This window comes from Mytilus californianus, unplaced genomic scaffold (genome assembly GCF_021869535.1).
Source record: "Mytilus californianus isolate M0D057914Y unplaced genomic scaffold, xbMytCali1.0.p SCAF_7, whole genome shotgun sequence".
Lineage (NCBI taxonomy): Eukaryota > Metazoa > Mollusca > Bivalvia > Mytilida > Mytilidae > Mytilus > Mytilus californianus.
In genome coordinates, this window is record NW_026262723.1 from 87083085 (window position 1) to 87100169 (window position 17085).

Consider the following 17085-nt stretch of genomic DNA (forward strand, 5'->3'; position numbering starts at 1 on the left):
TTTACAACTGCATAACAGCACAAAATTGTTTCAAAGATTATTCCAATCAGCAAAATCCCAACGTCGTAAGCCGTAACTTTCACGAACAATGGATGTTCCAGTGGAAGCTACAATCTTTTTAGTCTTTCATAGAATTTAACTTTTATGTTAAAAAATAGGAAACCCAATTTAAAAAGACATGCTCCTTAACTTTAGGTCAAATGCGATGCATTTACTCATAGTCATATATATATATATATATATACATATACTAAAATCTCTAATGTAAACTATAAATTACTTCGTACATGCTTTGCGATATTTTTGAAATACATGCAAATATGAAATTGATATTTTGAAGTTCTCGTCCTGAAAATACATGAAATATTTGCGATGGGATATCAATTAACTAAATCATAGTTCTACATTATCATTTACTCTTATATTGAAGCGATTTGTTCCAGAATAACTAATACTTTATGAATTATAATATGATGTAGTAGGCAGTAGAAGAACGGTTATTTTACGTGTAGAATACTAGTGAACAATTTTGAACATGCAAACCTTATTTTATTACCTATCAATACAAAGTACTAGACACAAGCTGGCAGCCACTTTTAGCAGTCAATCAAGAAAGCAGCCACTTTTTTCCAGCAGCCAATTTTGATGATATGTCTAAAAACCAAAAAACTATATAGGAGGCCGGACGCAAACGTTCCAAAAATCTTAAAATCTTAGTTAAATATAATTTAACAGCGGAATTCAACAATTTCACGGCTTGTGGTGATTCTCAAAAGATTTCAGTCCGTTTTAAAAACCAATAATGATAGCAGCCACTTTTTGTCGGAGGACACTGTTTGTTGAATAAAAAATTGTACAATTGAAAATCGTTTTTTTTCGTTCTTTTTCTCGTTTTTTGATGCCTTATGATTAAGAGGTACAGAAATAATGTAGGAATAGAAAATTAAAAAAAATCAAAGAACAACTAATATTGTTAATAATGGATTTAAGTAAGATATGAGAAATCGTGATATATATATTCCATGAACTGAATAAAAAAGATGCAATGTACGAGAGAAAAATTTCATACAAGCTTTCCATACACTCGGCATCCTCAAATATCCAGTATTTCAATTGAAACCATTTTTAATATCAATTTCTGTATATATATAAAATGAAAACAATTCGATATACATGTAATATTAATCTCTTTTTGAGTGTGAACAAGTATTTTCTATAAAAATCCTACGTGGACTATTTTGTACGGCATGCGACATTACTAATTTATTAATCTAAAAATGAAATTATCCTTATCAAATGTGCCATTACAAATAATTGACATATAACTAAAACTGTGGTGGCCAGACGGGCCCGGATCCCAGAAAAATATTTAAGTGGCGAATAGCCTGGGTCAATACCTTTGAAATGAGATAGGTCTGGTTCGGAACTTTGCCGTAGGGATATGCCGAGGATGTACCGAATGTGTGGTTTGTATGGAAAATACGTTATGGGGCAACTTTGAACCCCTGTGGTGGCATATCCCTACGGCAAAGTTCCGAACCAGACAGATCTGTCTTGGACTCTATTGAATTTATATGCGATACATAGCCAACAATTGAAGTTGATTTAAGCAACTAATGATCACCATACGACCTTCAAGACCTTTTCTAGAAAAAAAACCCATACCGTATAGTCAGCTCTAAAAGGCCCCGACAGAACAAATTGTGAAACAATTTAAACGAAAAAAAACCCAACCGACTGATTTATGACAAACAATAAACGAAAAACAAATATATCAGACAGCAACCAACGACAGCCACTGAATAACAGGCTCCTTTCTTGGGACAAACACATAAAGAATGTTGTGGGTCTATCCTCGGACAGTAGTATCAGCACAACATAGTAAGAAATAAAAATTTCTTGTAAATATCAGATTGGTACGTTGAAGACAATATTTTTGCCGTTATATGTTTTTCGTAATGACGTTAATCACGCACCACCTTTTATTCATATGTAAGAAAATTATTAAAAAATCATTTTGAATTAAGGAATGTTTCTCACTCATGCATAGCTCTGATTCTTGATAGGATTTTGCAATACTTTAAATGTCAAGATGCCTATCTGGTACAGTCAAACTGGTAGAGTTTAATAGATTTTCTATCACTGGATCGATAATTCTGCCGGGAGACGTCCAGACACCCAAAAGAATCACAAGCCCTTGGCCTGGTTTGGCAATACCTTTTGTCCTGTTCGATTGTATCTGCTCTTCAACGTTTCTATAATGTTTTGGATTTCAAATTTTTTTTCCTAGAGAATAGACGAAGAGACATTTTAATCGTCGAAATTCACATCGGGTGCAGTAAAATTTGTACTGTTTTATTTGATTAATACATGTTGTACGTCATTGGGTTATCAGTTTCCTTCATCTTACAGTTGTGATGCCCAGAATTCTTTAAATATGTTGAGTCTGTCATGTTACAATCAGTGACACAATATTTAATGGCTACTTCCGTAGAAAACTGTGTTTGATCAAATCCAACTCAATTATATAATGGCGGAAATACGAACACTTCAGCAATTACGTGACATGACAATCTAAGAATTTAATGCCGCCAAGCCTATAAATGTTTCTTTGTCATGAAATCGAAGCGTGTTTAAAAGAAGAAAAAAAGATACCGCTGTCAGATTCGGCATAAATTTTACCATAAAAGACTTTCAGGCAAGATAAAAAGATTTCAACTTCTTACGTATTTGATAAATATAATTGGCGTGTTGAATTAATCAATGCAACGAAATCTTTAGAAAATGGAAAATAAACTTAAAGTGAAATGAATAAAATTTATTTGAAGCTCAGAGTTCAAAAGTGAAAAAAAAACCCAAATACGATAGTAGTAGGATAAAAAGTAAAAAAGAAAAAAGACCGAAATAGATTGATAAACAGTCATTACTTAATACTAATTGTGTAACCCACGATTCAGATAAAAGTTGTCAGAATTCGGAGAACAAAGTATTGGGAACTAACAAGTCATTGTTTTTCTGTGTAAACTCATTTATTTATCTGCAATCGTTTCGTAGTGTCAAACATGAAACGTGTTCATTTGAACTGTCAGTCATAGCTAGATGACTTAAATTACGACGCCGAACTAAAATATTAAAAAAAGGACGCGATGGATGTTTAGTTTTTGGATTGATAGCATTATATTTGAAAGTAATCAAGTTTAAAATCTGTCTCGTATAATATGGTTCAATATATATATATCACACAAAAAATGAAATAATTAGGTTGTGATTCTAAGCTTATTAATTACATCAAACCAGTCGTTAAACGTCAACCACAGATACAAATTTGTTCTTTCCCCCCAAACAAATTATTTGATCTGATAATATATCATGAATATGATTAATGGATACAGAAAATCTAAAGTATCAATAACTTCCATTCAAACCAAAAGTAATGAGTGTCCCGGAAGGATTACAATAACAGTGGTAGTGTTTAAATGAAAAAGTGCAGGCAAATAAAACATGTTGCCTCATTTGTCAGCTAAAAAAGATAGGGAAAATACCGAGGGGGCAATAAAAAATCACAAGTCTAACACTATGACCAAAAAGTAAAGCAACGAAAATCATTTGGTAAATCAATTTATAAGAAAATGGGTTGAAATATTGGATATATATTGAATAAAGAATAAATGCATAGTCATAGCTGTTCCATCTTTTAAATTTTGTTTTTTACAGTAACTTCCTTTTTCAATAAAAGGTAAGAATAAGAGTAACCTAAGTCAGTTTTAAAAGAAGCTGTCTTTGTGTACATGTAGGATATTAAACATCTCTTCGGTCTATGCGTTATCTAGAAGACGTTTCGCTCTTTTGAAATTGTACTTATAAATAAATTTTTATCATAAAATCCAGGCCCTTCATAATTTCCAAAATCGTAAAAGATTACACGCTTACATATTGCATATGAACAATTTTTATACTAGTATGGTTATATTCCATAATACCCTTTTTCACAAATCAAAAAAGAAAGTTTATACAAATTAATGATTCTTTTATATATATATATGAAATCAAGTATACGACAGTAATTCTGGAATGTAGATAGAACGAGGGATAAAGTCAATAACTTTGGCCACAATTTGAGAAAGAAAAAAAATTATCGTCCAACATGTAATCTACTGAGCTATTCGAAATATTTTTGCTCGGCCTCTTGTACATGCCAAGAAAATCACACTTTCCCAACATTTGAACCAAGATTTTACTTATACAATTTGAAAATTATAAAAAAAGATACAAAAATTTAAGAACACCAACACATTTGTGCTTTCAACAAAATAAATCAGAAATAAATTCGAAACCTTTTATGAAATAATCTTAGCTGACAGATATGGACGTATTATCACATCTTCCCCATTCAGTAATCGGATTTCGATATTTTCATCAGACAGTGTTAAGTTAAAATCTTTTGTTTTATTATTCTGATTTCCTTTTGTTTGACTTTATAATGATATAATCACACAAAAGTATATATTCCGCTTTTATCCGCTCTGCAAACACAAACATGATAAGGATTGATAAACCTTTCTATTGTAAGTGCAGTTTTCAGTTTTCATTACGATTTTTACAAACAATTCTAAAGTTATATGTATGAGCACTGAAAAGTAAAAATTGGAAAATCTAGCTTCTTAAATTTTGTTAAATGATTTCCTCCAGTTCATCAAAAGATTGGATGGTTGTTGGTCGGTTAACGTATATCACAAATATTTGAATAGTGTGAGGAATGTTTTGTTTTAACAGTTCTAGTAACTGTAAACTGGGGGTATATGACAAGGTATTAAGCCGACATTTGTGTCAGTTGTAAAAACTACAATATATTTCTATAAAATACCATTAAAACAAACACAAAGCACGTTTGAACTCGAACAATGCACAGTACAATTCCTTTTAGTTCCGTGGCCTTATTTTATAGTACCCCGAAGAATACTTCAATATTTGATTTGTTTTGCTGGACCACACATCTATATTTGAAATGGTTTATATCCCATTGACCTTTACACTGTTTTCCTTTTATTCAGTCTTATATTAAAAACTAAGATCATTTGTGTCTTGATGGTCACGAGATGTCAATACAAATTCCCTGAAGATGCAGAAGTACAATTAAATACATGTTATACCAGAAATAAATGCACGAAACTGAAGCAACAAAGACAGGAATAATGAAACCGGAAAACCATTAATCTAGTTTTTATGAAAATTTATTTCCACAACAAACATTAAAATTCCGAGAATGCAAATAATTATCTATTTATATTCTAGAGATTATTTAAGAAATAATTCATGGGGGCTTGAATATATCGTGATTTTACCACGGGTTGGCACTTTATGCTAAATATTTTACCCTGAGCGATAGCGAGGGTTAAAATATCGTCATAAAAGGACAACCCGTGGTAAAACCACGATATATTCAAGCCCCCATGAATTATTTCGATTCTAATAGGACAAATACGGCAATTCTTTTAGATCGAAGCGCTCTAGGTGAAGCCAAATATTTGCCGTTCCCATAAACAAACGCACTATTCAATTCGCCTTTTCAGAATCTAAAGGACTATGGGTAATCTCATTGTTCGTACACCAAAATGAAAATAACGTTACATCATTGGTTGAATTTCCATTGTTTAGAACGTTTTAAAGACCAAACAGCCTATTCAGTTCTACCAGTGATTTTTCCTTAAAATTTTGTGTGAAGGTATTTCATGATTTGAGGAACAAAATATGATAAAAAAAATTGGGGGTCACCGACTTAGTTTTGTCACTATAGCAACCTCAGTTTCGTGTTTTCCCGAATATTAACATGATATTTGCTTGTTATTTAAACTCTCAAAAAATCCCATTATATCAAACCTACAAGCATAATTCTTGTTTCACGTTAAACAGTAGATTTGTGTCTATCAAATACAAGTTCAAGAGTTTAAGACTCTTATTGTTTTGATCTTAAAAAATATGATTTATTTCATTCCCGCCAAAGATAAAACGCAAGAATGAAAAACGTTTCAAGCATTAAAAAATATCTACCAGTGATTTTTTCATAAAAATTTCAAGAAGGAAAGTGCCATGTGTACTCTTCAAAATAAAGCAAAAAAATGTATATGTCACCGACCTTTCAAAAAAGTTATGATGAATTTTCATGTTTTTTTCTCGTTCGTTTTGAAGAAAAGAGTTGTCTTTCTTCAGAACATTGAATCTGACGTCATAGTACAAGTTTTCATTGCTGGCGTACTGTTTGAAAAAAATTGCAAATTGGACGTTTGAAACCCACATTTAAATTTTCAAGAATCAAGAATAACAACTATATTCACCTACTTTATTATCTAGTAATACAAGAGATCATATGTATGTATCAGTATCAGATCTCATTATGTTGTTGCCGCACAAAATTAACCTTCAGACAAATCATTCGTCGGAATGAAAAATTGTTCGAAATAACCTTTTACGACGCTTTAGAAAGGAAAGTCTAGATCTATTTTTGTCCTCTCCCTCTCATTAGCAAAATCATTGGAAATAAAAAGAGAAATGAAAGATGACACTGGCTTACTTACAGACTATTTGACTATATTAGACTAGATGTGTGGGTTTTTTGTCACGTCAATTTCAGAACTTCGCCCTAGCGCACTCTTTCGCTACTGTTGACAGACAGCCAGACATTAGCACGGACGGACTTCTTTATACCATTATGTGTCCCGACTAAGACGAGCGTATACAAATTATTCCATCTAGTTTGTGGATTCATTATTTCTGAATATTTAAAATATAAGAAAATTAAAATTATAGGTATAATATATGAATTAAAGTTTTTGATTCTAAAACGTTTTACATCCATTTAACCTATCATAAAATACGATTCCCGTTATTACTACCTCACGTGTTTTGAATAAACGAGACAGGAAATATAAAATACAAATAAGTTTTTAATTCAAAAATTGGTTTAGAATCTAAGAAATAATTTTCCGTTGAAAACTATAAAGTATTTCTCAAAACAGGATGAAATATTATGAATCTAAATAGCTCATTTTGGAAATTAAAACAACGACAAGGTTGTATGTATAGATTGCTGGCATTGAAAATCTAAATTTGTTATCAATCTTTCCGGTCATTGTAGTTTTTTGAAAGTGAGAAATTTTATGTTGGATTTTATTCTTGAAGCAATTGTTTTTTGTCATAAATTAAATTTACAACAAGTTTAGTTTTTAAAACCGTAAATTTTTATTTTAATTCACATTCACTGAGTATATATTTATTTCTTATATTTTTTGCCTTAAGCTTCTGTGAGATCAGGCGAAATCTTTATCATTTCCCCTTGAGGCAATTTGAAATGAAATAAATGACAAAAGACAATGAACCTTTATCATTTTTATTTTTACTATAAGATTTTGTCAATTAAGCAGTATAGATAAAATTTAACTGCATTGCAAGATCACCATTATTTTACGAGAATCTTAAAAAAGTAAGTTAATCTCAACATGCATACGTTGCCAGTATATCGAAACTTCTAGAAAGTATTGTTTATCGGCCTAACCTTCTGAAAACTCAGTTTTGAAAATCACATATTAAGTTAAAACTCTAAGCGTAAGTCATATAAATTCACCAGTGTAAAGTTACACGGGCGTACGAGATTTGCGCCGATTTAAAAAACTTTTCGATCTTTAATTTGCGCCGATTTGATTCTTTCATTAGCGCCTATTTTATTTTTTTTATCACTAACCCCGATACTTTATTTGCTATACGAGTAAATACATGTACATGTAGTAAACCTAGAATGTATATTGTATGGTAATATATGGATATAAATAGTGTTCCCTTATGTTTAAGATAATTTTGGTCATATTGTTCGAGAACTTCGTTTTGACACGAGAAAGAAAAGATGGACTTCGTTATTGGCAAGTACAACAAGTATAGAAAAGATAAAATGACAAGAAAGGAATATATCAGATGTGTGGCATATAAATTCTCGGCAAGATAATAATTCATTTGTACTAGTATTCCATTTTTATGGATTTTATTGTGGTGCTTTGAAATGCTGTAAATAGAATTTTACTCCGTGCTTTTAGTGGATGTAAACAGAGTGCACAAATATCTTTTAAATTGACCTATCTTGCTCGAAATTCTACTCCCACCTCCCCTTTGTGAGCAGGGGACAACAGTTATATACATGTTATAATTGACAATTCATAACATATGTACAACTGGCTAACGGAAGAGGTTTATATGATAAATAAAAAAATAACTTTCACCTATAATTTACCTGTACACAATCGGCGCAAATGAAAGACAAAATCGGCGCCAGTGAAGGAAAAAAAGTGAAATGCAGATCGGCGCAAATGCAAAAAGCCGAGTTCAAAATTTATATTTTTATTATTATTTTTATTTGAACGGAGGTTACAGATAGTGTAGTATCTTTTGTGTCCATTTGTGTTTAATTTCTACTAGGTATCAGTGCGACGCTTAATTCCACTTTTCTTGGAAGACGTAGTTTTAAGCGTACACTATGTTGGAATCCGTGAAAAACGCGAAATAGGACGTTATAATTTGACGTTTTTTTTTATGGCTAGAAACAACGTCATAGAGCTTTTATGTCACTACCAAGTTGCGTTAGTTGATGCGCATCAACAATAGGCTGTTTGGTCTTTAAACCAATCACAACGTTTTGGTGTACGCTTTTGAAAATATTAACCAGAATGCATTAGATTCTGAAACGGCGAATTGACGTAAAAGAACGGAGCAAACTGAATAAGTGATATGCTTAACCCTCTTACTGCGGGAAGGACATATATGTCCTCTCCTGGCTTACTGCGGGAAGGACATATATGTCCTTGTGTATGCGAAATACGGTTGTTTTTCAAGATTTCATGGCATGTGCTAAAACTATACCCCCTCCATCCTTTATTCCATAGAATATAAAAATTGGAAAGAATATTTGTTTTTTTTTACTCTTCTTTTACTTAAAACGTCATATTATTACGTCATAAATCATATGACATCATAAAACGTCGCAATCGAGTTGACGGCAAAATAGAGCTAAAAAATTTAGCAATGAGCGATTTGGAATCCGAAGAATCCATGGAATATGAATCAGAAATGTCCGAAATTGGTACAGATTCAGATAGCAATTTAGAGAATGCAACGTTTAATCATGGTCCATGGTTTCCGGTATTAAACACTGAGGAGTTTTATATGCCAGACATGCAGCAATTTCGGGGAAATCATTTAGGACCAGTTGATATTCGGCCAGATGACAAACCACATGAAGTATTCTTATCCATGGTAACTGACCCAGACAATGTAGAGAACAATGTGGTGGATGTTCTTGTACAAGAAACAAACCGATGTGCTGAACATCGGATATCAATGGGAAATTTGAAACCACGATCAAGGCTTCAAATGTGGCGCCCAGTATGCAATGAAGAGATGAAAGCTTTCATCGGGCTCTTGCTGTTAATGGGCATAATCCAGAAGCCAACTATAGCTTCGTATTGGGAAACTCAGGATAAGTTGTGGTTGAGAAGAACTCCTTCCTTCCGCTCTGTTATGGCAAGGGACAGATTTTTGGCAATTCTATCTAATCTACATGCAAGTAATAACCAGACAGCACTACCAAGGGATCATCCACAATATGATCCAATGCACAAAATAAGACCAGTTATTGACGTTTGCTACACAGCATTTAGGAAGAGTTACAGGTACAACATTTATGTTTCTTTAACATGATCTCATGGGGGGGGGGGGGGGGGGTAGTGGGGGGTGTGTTACTTCCTATTAATGGGTATACGGGGATGTGCCAAAAATATGGGTCATAATTTTGCGAGATTTTATATTAAAATGATCCTCTTTTTTAACGAAATCCTATATTAAAATGCATTTACGTTTGATAACTGTATATTGATTTGAAGTATGATCTACATATCATATATAAATATGCCATTGAGAATCTTACATTTATAATGGTCAATTATTATATTAGATTAAATCATTGCATTTGAAAGTTCACCTTTCAAATAAGTTCCCAAATGAAACCTGGATGTAAATTCATATATTAAAACTTAAGGGTATCTGTATATTTATGAATTATGAGTGATGTATAGATTTAGTGCTTATATAAGCATCGGTCATATTTTAAATATTGTATATAAGTATAGGTCATTCTTTCTTAAATATTAATATAATTATAGGTACTGAATTTCAGTGAATGTTATATTAAAATGGGTTCGTTTTTTGAGGCAAAAATGGCACACCCCTACTAAAAAAAATCGAAGTAACCCCCCCCCCCCCTCGTTTTTCATCCGAGGAAAAAATACGCTTATAAACTTTCAGAGGCAAATATTGCATGCGTATCCAGACAAAAGTCGATTGCTAAAGATTAACGTAAACAAAAAAAAGTAAAAAAAAATGTTAAATAAATACACAAACAAATAGATACACATTAGCTACTTGTAATTGTTATTAATCCGTGTTTCCAACATAGATGTACTTCCAAACGGAAGAGTTAATTTGGATACACAAAGGTTATTTTCATCCGAAGTGTACTTTACTAAATGACATATGCAATGGCATTGAGGTCTATCCATTCTCTCTATTCGCAGTCAGACAGCAGTTACTTTTTGTATCGCTTTTCCAAGCACGTCAAATAAATTCAAATATGTTAAGATATTATTCTCTTTTCTTTGTTGTTTTATAAAGTTTTCAATTAATTCGACCATGACATGTAACTTTATTGAACTGTGTAATTGTAAATATTAAAAAAAACTCAATTAAAAAAAATAGTAATTTTCTTTAGAAATATTTTCTCCGTCAGGTTAGGAAGAAATATTTGTGTAGATGAACGAATAGTAGGATTTAAAGGTAGACATAATATCGTCCAATACATTTCAAAGAAAAAATCTCATCAGTGGGGAGCCAAGGTATGGGTTCTTAGTGAGTCTGATACTGGATATACCGAGCACGTACAGTTGTACTATGGAAGACGTAACCGTCTGCAGCCATATCCTCATGGAGTTGGCTATTCAGTTGTAACGGAGTTAATAGAGCCACACTATAATAAATTTCACCATGTAACAACAGACAGTCTCTTTACCAGTCCAAAACTCACTCACTACCTACTTGGCAATGGCACTTACTCCATCGGAACAGTCATTGCCGGCAGAAAGGGAATGCCGTTGAGTTTCAAAACCTTAAAAACCCCTAAAGGAACGGTCAAGGCTAAGAAACAGGGAAATGTACTAGCAATTCATTAGTCTGATCGTCGACAGGTGCGATTTCTTACATCGTCTGATCATTACAGGTTTGTTATTTTCATAAAAGCTATGTTCAGATAAGCTGCCTAAGGACCTTTAAATATATTATTTAAGATTTTTTTTATTTTTGTAATTTCATGTATAGAGTTTTCAGATAATAGTAATGATGATGATAATAGTGATAAAAACAACAACAACAATAACAACAATAACAATAACAATAACGATGACGATGACGATGACGATGACGATGATGATGATGATGGTTAATTTTTTTCTGTTGTAGCAAATATAGTTTAACTTTGTAATTTGAAAGTAAATTCAAAGTTATATTCCATCACGATTATTTTTATTGCAAGGTTGGAAACTGCTTCAAATTCTAAGGGAAAGGAAAAGGTCGCTCCGGGAGTTGTGCACACTTACAATGAAAACATGGGGGGGAGTAGATTTAGGAGATCAACTAATATCAGTTTATGATCCAGACATACGTTCAGTGAAACTATGGAAAAAGATTCTTGTTAATCTTTCATTGACTGCATGTGGTTAGTATTTTAGTAATTGGAATACTATTTCTTGATAATCAAAGGTACCATCTTACAAGAAAAAAAGGAATGGGAATTATTAATCGTTCATATATATACGTATACAAAGTGATTCAGATAATCAATATTCAATGAATGTACGTCTACCTACTGCGTCTGTCCGAAATTCCGAATGATCCTTCCGGTAGAAAACCAACGTCCGTCTTATTAGCAAACATTTCAACATACATATGCTATCATATCCGTTATCATTATCATTAAAGTAGTATCTTAATTAGCTGAATTTAGGATGTCAAAAATATAACGTACACTGATGTATAAGATTTTTAGGCATAAAAATTTGACAACTAAAATACATATAATGTACGAAGTACAAAATTGTTTTTGCGTATAAAGACTAAATATCACTGCACGGCAGTCACACAATAAAGTAATCGCTGAAACGAATTTGGACATGATTTCACAATTAATATTTCCAAATAATTTTTGATTCAAAAACTATTATTTAACTATTTTATTCTATTCCTGCTTACAATGAATGCATATATTTGCCACAAGAGATCATTCCTTTTGAGGAAAAAGTCAACCCATCTCCAGTTCCAACAGGAAATTTTGACCGGCTTAGTTGGGGAATATAAAATTCAAAGTCGAGTTTTTGGTAGGAATTGACAAGAAATGGGTCATAGAGCAACATCAGAGCATTTCATGTATGAAATCCCTCGAGGAAAGAGGAGGAAATGTGTTTCCTGTCACAATAGGAAGGTTCGAACTTGGTGCAAACAGTGCAGAGAAGGTCTCTGTCTTGGAAAGTGTTTCAAAGATTATCACAAACACAAGCAACGTGAACACGAAGAGTAAAATAAACTTGTGGAATTCTTTTAACAGTGTTTAGTTTGCAGTATTACTAGATGTTTACGTAACGATGGGTTACGATTTGTGAAGTGAACTGTCATTGAACCAAATTAAAAATTGGAAAAATGTATGATTTTTTTCTGTTGACCAAATAAAGATACACGTATACACATTTACTGTAATTTGATACGAAAAAAGACAGCTACATGCACCCTTCTCAAAATCATGACATAAGAAAGATCAGTTGTATAGGTCTCAAATAATTTATTAAACGCTTTCGTAAGTGAACAGAATAACTGGAAGAATAATCTTGTGGTTGCATTACGTTTCGGAAAAAAACTATGTTTTTCTTCTTAGCACTGCAAAGTGCTTGACGTTATTTAATTGAAAAGCGCCAAACTTGCTGAAGACGTGACGTTTTTACCTTGTGACGTTATATGATGTCATATTAGGAAGGTTACTTTTCAAAAAAATAACGTGCTTACTGTATATCTAGTTATGTCCCTATTATTCATTTCAAAATACAAGATTTAACAAAAATTCACTGAACATGTTATTTGGTACTGAAATTGTGCCGTTTCTGGACAGTGTTTTGTAAAATCGGCCCGCACTAAGAGGGTAAAACTATTTACAATAATGTATTTAAATAGGTTTGGATGAATTTAAATAAGAATTTTATTTATATGTCTAATATGTATAAAAAAATTGGATTATAACTCATTTTAGCATGGTTTGTTTACGTTTCCTTGTTGTGATGATTTTCGGTTTCACAAGCGTGTATTTTTCCCGTAAAATCCTCATATTCTTACGTCATCGTTGTATGACGTCGGTTAGCTCATTCATAAAAAAGCATATGACGTGGGAGTACGATCGGAACAGCTAAAACAATATATTCATATTTTACCACGGGTGTGTACTCAAAGCGTATGAAGAACGTCATGTTAGAATTTAAGATATACTATGACTGTAAAAACCTGATTTCATTCTAGGTGGATATAATATTCTTTGGAGACAATTGTACAGTTCCAAACCAATAGCATAATATGTTAAGTTGAAAGCTATTGTGTATACCCTGTCAGTTTTTAATACTTTCAATAACCTTTTCTAATTCACTATTATGTTGTGACGTTACCTGTGACTATTATAAGTTATATGGTTCGCTACTGACCCCCTACGGATCAATAGAGGGTTAGTAAAATCCATAGGGGGTGAGGCCGAAGGCCGAATCCCCTATGGATTTTATTCACCCTCTATGGTCTGTAGGGGGTCAGTAGTGAACCGTATAACGAATTTATCGCACGCGATACTTTTTCTGCAGCGTTTTGTAGAAAAATAAACAATGAAATACAAAAACATCAATAGATGACGTCACCATTAACGGTAGCCGTGACGTCATAAACCCACTATGAAATTTACTAACCCCCTACGGATCCATAGGGGGTCACGACGTGACGGCGTTAAACCAATCACACCGTAATAATTTACACGCGGTGCGATAAACTCCAATAACGGGACAATCCTCTCATTTAGAAATATTTGAAAATTCGAATAATTTGTTTATCGGAAAGTTTAGTTTCCACAAGTTAACACATTTCTTTAAAAAAACAAAATTTCGGAAAGCCAATTAAGATCAATGAGTAAAGTTTCTCTACATGTAGTGCATTTTGGACAAACTAAAACGAAACGAAGAACAATCTTTTTAGCTGACCATCCCTTACAGAAACGATCTAGTATAATGTTAGCTCTTAATAGGTCGCCATCAGTGTAATGATACTAAAGGGATATTCAAACTCAAAAGTCGAAAACAAACTGACAATATCATGGCAAAAACGAAAAACGACCAAACAACAAGCAACAGTATACACATCGGGGAATCGGACACGTTTGGGGGGAAGGACACGTTTGGGAGTGTTACATATTAACAATGAAACAACATCTCCTTATTATAATTGTATATGATGGTCCCACAAAAATGTCGAAAATGTGTACATCTGATTTTTTTCTAGCTTCTCTCATGCGATAGTTGTACCTTTTTGGTCACTATTTATGTGTTGCGTCTAAATATGAATTGTTACACTTTATAGTGACTGAACAGGTAAAACAAATACTTCTAAAGAAACAGAAACAGAAAACAACTTGGAACAGCACCAGGCTATGTATGAATAAAAACTCAGATCGAAATAGCATGGACGATATGTTAGTTATACGTCCTTGTGAATAGCAAGGAAAGCTATCAATAATAGTGCAGATAACGCGATTTTTTAAAAGTTTATCGGGTTTTTCATACATTTTCTGTTCAAATTATCACAACAATCGGTCAAAAAGGCTAAACTAACTCTACTGAAACTTTGAAACAACGACAAGTGTTTCTTTCACCAAAACACTCGTGCGTTTCTGCGAAAAAAATCACACGCGATTTTATGAATGAAAGGGAAAATAGATCCTTACGCGGTGCACCCGCGCATGTCAATTGCGAACTGACCCAATAATTTTTATATCACGACTAGTCCACTGATACTGACATTATCAGAGAATTCACATCAAAGGAAAAATGCACAAATTACCGATAAATATTTCTTACAACTCTAACAATACAATATGTACAACTACGAAAAAAAACAGAATGAAGAGTATACCAAGTTGTTTGTTTCTTTCTAAAATTCCTTTAAAATCTGCAGCTTGTAAGGAATATTAATTTCCTAAAGTTTTGAGTTTTGTAAGAAATGGACAATTCACGGAAGGAAAGTTTCTATCTCAAAGTGTAAACAATTACCCTTTTCTGAACTACCTATTGTGAAAACCTCATGATGACATGCACAGGAATGTAAACTAGCGTAAAATGAAAAAAATAAATCTCATATACAGTTTTTGATTGTGAAAATTACGCTGTCAGAACTGTTTAAAATGTAACAAAAAGAAAGACCATTTTACACAAACATTTATAAGATTTTATACACTTTCCTGCGAATTAGTTGTTGAGCAAATTAAAAGTAGACGTTCTATTTATGTACGCTTAAACTATAAAAGGCCGTGGACAACAAATGTCAAGTAAAAGCGTGATTTGAAAATGGTGTCCGAATCAGAGGACGACAGGATGTACGTTTTTTTGTGTCTTCGCCCAACACCCAGCTTTAAAAACATGTCCGCACCTGTTTAACCTCAGCATATTATGTGCCTGAACCAAGTCAGCATATCTGGACCATATGCTGTTTGTCGTTTGTTTTTTTCCGCTGTAACGTCGTTGGAGTCTGGTATTGGTGTCGACTGGTGTAATGTCAGACGTTTCTTATTATTTCAGTTATCTTCTTTTTGAATATATTATCTTTATTTTTGTATATTTCGATACAGAAAAAAAACCCAAAATTAAATAGAGTTGAGAACTATGGGTTTATTTATGAAAGTTTCGACTGAAGAGGTATGACAAGAGTATTATTTATAATTTATAATCTGTTCGATGTAAACTATGATAAATTGGTCAAAGCTGCATTCAGTTTATTGTTTTGACCAACACGTGTATCTGCTCTGTAAAGGCTATTAACCTAAATGAAAATTTGACTACAGACGTAAGTGATCCTGACTAATAAACCTAAGTCCTTAACCAATAAGGTCTACAGTAATGAATTCAAAACCTTCAAAATGACATCTCCATTGATTCATATCAGCAAACGAATATATCGATGGCTTGTTTTTTCAAATGCTACTATTATCAACTTTGCCACTTAATACTAATATTTCATTGGCAGTACTTATGCATAGTTCTTATCAAAAGCATAGATACATTTTAATTAACTTTACAATTCTGCCATGGAGATAAAAATGACGTTTAGGTTGGAAGCAATGCAACTGAACAAGGTCAAAGTCATGATATGAGTCATTTATTAACATAGATCTCAATAAATTGTCGATCTAAAAAAAAAACAAAAAAAAAAACATGTGGCTATTTTTTTTTTATTGTAGTGTTCTACATTTAATCAGCCTTTTCTGATAATTCTTTCTTTGTCACGTCCAAAAACTTGATAATATGGTAATTTTTAAATTGTTATCATTTTGTGTGTCCCAGAAGGATTACAATAACAGTAAAACGATATAACAAAGTGCAGGCAAATAAAATATTTTGCCTCTTCTATCACGAAAAAGAGAGATGAAAATCACCGAGGGGGCAATCGGCAACCATAAGTCTAACAAAATAAACAAAACCATTGCCAAATAGAACAACGACGAAAAGCATTTGCTGTATCAATATATAGGAAAATGTGTTGAAATATTGGATACATGCTAAATACTTAATTAATACAAATTCCAAGTCATAACTGTTCCACCTTTACAAAAAAAAAATTGTACAGTAACCGCCCTTTTCAGTAAAACGGCAAAGGTACGCATCTAATTTACATAAGTCAGTTAAAAAGAAGCTGTCTTCGTGTCCATTCTCT

At 32.6% G+C, this 17085-nt stretch overlaps 1 pseudogene; it reads left to right on the forward strand.

The window, feature by feature from the left end:
• Window positions 1-9063: 9063 nt before the first annotated feature.
• On the forward strand, window positions 9064-11808 carry LOC127709548 (uncharacterized; annotated as a pseudogene).
• The last annotated feature ends 5277 nt before the right edge of the window (window positions 11809-17085 follow it).